Source organism: Manis javanica, chromosome 10 (genome assembly GCF_040802235.1).
Source record: "Manis javanica isolate MJ-LG chromosome 10, MJ_LKY, whole genome shotgun sequence".
Taxonomy (NCBI): domain Eukaryota; kingdom Metazoa; phylum Chordata; class Mammalia; order Pholidota; family Manidae; genus Manis; species Manis javanica.
This window is the reverse complement of record NC_133165.1, coordinates 29,752,317-29,756,644: the sequence shown is the minus strand read 5'-3', so window position 1 is coordinate 29,756,644 and position 4,328 is coordinate 29,752,317.

The window sequence follows — 4,328 nt, the reverse complement described above, 5'->3', positions numbered from 1 at the left end:
AGTTTTCAGCAACTACTTCCTCAAAGACACTTTCTATCCCTTTCTCTATCTCTTCTTCTTCTGGTATCTCTATAATGCGAATATTGTTCCACTTGGGTTGGTCACATGGTTCTCTCAATATTCTTTCATTTTTAGAGATCCTTTTTTCTCTCTGTGCCTCAGCTTCTTTGTATTCCTCTTCTCTAGTTTCTATTTCATTTATTGTCTCCTCCACCATATCCAACCTGCTTTTAATACCCTCCATTGTGCTCCTAAATGATTGGATCTCTGACTGGAATTCATTTCTGAGTTCTTGGATGTCTTTCCGTACCTCCATTAGAATGTTGATGATTTTTATTTTGAACTCCCTTTCAGGAAGAGTCAAGAGGTCCATATCATTTAAATCTTTCTTGGGAGTTGTATTAATAATTTTACTCTGGGCAAGGTTCCTTTGGCATTTCATGTTTGTATATGGTGCCCTCTAGTGTCCACCAGCTCTATTCTGGAGCTGCTCAGCCCCTGAAGCAATGTTGGGGGTTGCAGGGAGGGGTACTGGTACCTGGGGGGAGGAAAGAGCTGTTATCCACCTCCTGGCTGCTGTGCCTGTCTCCACTGCCTGAGCCAGTGGGCTGGTCACACAGGTATAAATTTTTGTCCCAGAGCAGCTGGATATGGATCCCTGTTTTCCACAAGCAGCCGGAATCCCAGTCTCCCCAGGAACTCTGTCTGTATTAACTTTCCAACCCGGTAGTCATGCGAGTCTCATGAAAGCACCATGAAATGTAGGTTTGTGCTCCCAGGGCAGATCTCTGGAGCCAGGTATTCAGCAGTCCCAAGCCTTCCACTCCCTCCCTGCTCCTTTTCTCTTCCTCCCACCAGTGAGCTGGGGTGGGGGAGGGGCTCCGTTCCTGTGGAGCCACAACTCTGGTACGTTACCCCGTTGGCTGAGGTCTGCTCTTTTCTCCAGGTGTGTGCAGTCTGACACCATCCTCTTTCCTGTTGTTCTCTCAGGATTAGTTGGGCCAATTAAAATTTCGAATTGTATCCAGTTTTAGGAGGAAGCCTCTGTCTCTCCTCTCATGCCACCATCTTTAATCCTTCCAACTCTATGTCTTTTGATTGGTGCTTTCATACCATTACATTCAGTGACTCTGTGTCTGTTTTTTTTTTTTTTGGTGTGGTTACTTTTTTTTTTTGGTGTCATTAATCTACAATTACATGAAGAACATTGTGTTTACTAGGCTTTCCCCTTCCCCAAGTCCCCCCCACATACCCCTTCACAGTCATGGTCCATCAGCATAGTAAGATTCTGTACATTCACTACTTGTCTTCCCTGTGTTGCAGAGCCTGCCCCGTACCCCACCACATTATACATGCTAATTGTAATGCCCTCTTTCTTTTTCCCCACCCTTATCCCTCCCTTCCCACCCATCCTTCCCAGTTCATTTCCCTTTGGTAACTGTCCACTTGTGGGTTCTGTGATTCTGCTGCTGTTTTGTTCCTTCAGTTTTTCTTTGTTCTTTTTTTTTTTGAGAGGGCATCTCTCATATTTATTGATCATATGGTTGTTAACAACAATAAAATTCTGTATAGGGGACTCATTGCACAATCATTAATCAACCCCAAGCCTAATTCTCAACAGTCTCCAATCTTCTGAAGCATAACAAACAAGTTTTTACATGGTGAACAAGTTCTTACATAGTGAATAAGTTCTTACATGGTGAACAGTGCAAGGGCAGTCATCACAGAAACTTTTGGTTTTGATCATGCATCATGAACTATAAACAATCAGGTCAATTATGATTATTCGTTTGATTTTTATACTTGATTTATATGTGAATCCCACATTTCTCCCTTATTATTATTATTACTATTATTATTATTATTTTTAATAAAATGCTGAAGTGGTAGGTAGATGCAAGATAAAGGTAGAAAACATAGTTTAGTGCTGTAAGAGGGCAAATGTAGATGATCAGGGGTGTGCCTATAGACTAAGTATTAATCCAAGCTGGACAAGGGCAGCAAAACGTCCAAGGATGCAGAAGATTTCTCTCAAAACAGGGGGGGGGTGAGGTTCTAAGCCTCACCTCTGTTGATCCCCAATTTCTCACCTGATGGCCCCCCCTGTGACTCTGCCTGTCTTAGGTTGTTCCTCCCTTGAGGAATCTTACCCATCTCTGGCTAACCAGCCATCTTCTGGGGCCATACAGGGAAATGTAAAGTTGATAAGTGAGAGAGAAGCAATATTATTTGAAAAGGTTAGCTTTTTACTTCTTTGCAGGTTTATGCCCTGTGGCTTCTATGCCCAGCATTTGTCTTGAGGTATCTTTACCACTTGGAAGAATTATGATACTCGGTAATTTCAATATGAGGCACGAATTCTACTTAGGGATTGTAATTATGAGGGAAGAAGAGAAGCTATAGAAGTAGCAGACAGAAGAAAACATGGGAAGATTGATTATTTCTTTGACATATCTTCTTGTAGTGTAACATAAGCGTGTATAGGTTTTAAATTACTAATTAAATTGCATGCACACATTAACATAATAGGAATACAGCTACATAACCAAAGCAGACCTACAATTACCAGCCATATCCAGTGAAACCAAGAAAACCAGTTAGGCACCCTAGGCATTTGTGAAAACTTATCAATGATGTGATGGATATTGTCTAATTGAATTTGAATATTTTGAGAAAAATCAGACAAATTAAAACAACACATTCCTGAGAATTGTTCACATCCCATATGTTCTTTTAACAGTAGATAGTCTATAGTAGTAAGATTTTGGAGCACTGCAACTTGCACTTCTCCTAATTCTTGGTTAAGTTCTGACAGTATAGATCCAGTCAAATTTGTTGTTTTACTGTATGCACAGGCCAGCTTAGATATCTCCTTCTTCATTCCAATGACAAGTCCAGGAACTGGTGGGATGAATGCAGCTACAACTGCAACAGCACCAGGATCTTTGTTGAAGTTTTTTGATGATCATCTTCTGGAATGACTCTTCCAGAGAATGTTGATGTTGGAAGTTCTTCTTCATATCGTATCTTAATTCGTTTTCTGGGTAGCCAAATTAGGCTTTGATCCTCTGTATAAACACAAACAAACCCTTTGCCCACACTTTGATATGCCCTTTATACCATTGTGAAGAACTTATTGGAGATCATCACACAGGAACTGCTTTTTTTTTTAAGAGAAAGGAATATTATCAGAAAAATGTACTTCCATAGCTGATCATCTGACACCCTTTAAATGATCAAAATTAAGGATATTTAAAGCATGCATTAATCAGTGATTTGCAGTTAGTTTTATCCTATCAGGGAGTATTTCTTTTTTTATTTTTTGTTGTCATTCATCGACAATTACATGAAGAACATTATGTTTACTAGGCTCTCTCCTATACCTGGTCTCCCCTACAAACCCCTTACAGTCACTGTCCATCAGCATAGCAAAATGTTGTATAATCACTACTTGTCTTCTCTGTGTTGTACAGCCCTCCCCTTTCTCCCCCCCATTATGCATCCTAATCATAATACCTCCTTTCTTCTCCCCCCTCTTATCACTCCCTACCCACCCATCCTCCCCAGTCCCTTTCCCTTTGGTACCTGTTAGTCCATTCTTGGGTTCTGTGATTCTGCTGCTGTTTTGTTCCTTCAGTTTTTCCTTTGCTCTTATGCTCCTCAGATGAGTGAAATCATTTGGTATTTCTCTTTCTCTGCTTTGCTTATTTCACTGAGCATAATACCCTCCAGCTCCATCCATGTTGTTGCAAATGGTAGGATTTGTTTTCTTCTTATGGCTCAATAATATTCCATTGTGTATATGTACCACATCTTCTTTATCCATTCATCTACTGATGGACATTTAGGTTGCTTCCATTTCTTGGCTATTGTAAATAGTGCTGTGATAAACATAGGGGTGCATATGTCTTTTTCAAACTGGGCTCTTCCATTCTTAGGATAAATTCCTAGGAGTGGAATTCCTGGGTCAAATGGTATTTCTATTTTGAGTTTTTTGAGGAACCTCCATACTGCTTTCCACAATGGTTGAACTAATTTACATTCCTACCAGCAGTGTAGGGAGGGTTCCCCTTTCTCCACAACCTCACCAAAATTTGTTGTTGTTTGTCTTTTGGATGGTGGCCATCTTAACTGGTGTGAGGTGATATCTCATTGTGGTTTTAATTTGCATTTCTCTGATAATTAGCAATGTGGAGCATCTTTTCATGTGTCTGTTGGCCATCTGAATTTCTTCTTTAGAGAACTGTCTATTCAGCTCCTCTGCCCATTTTTTAATTGGATTATTTGCTTTTCGTTTGTTGAGATATGTAAGCTCTTTATATATTTTG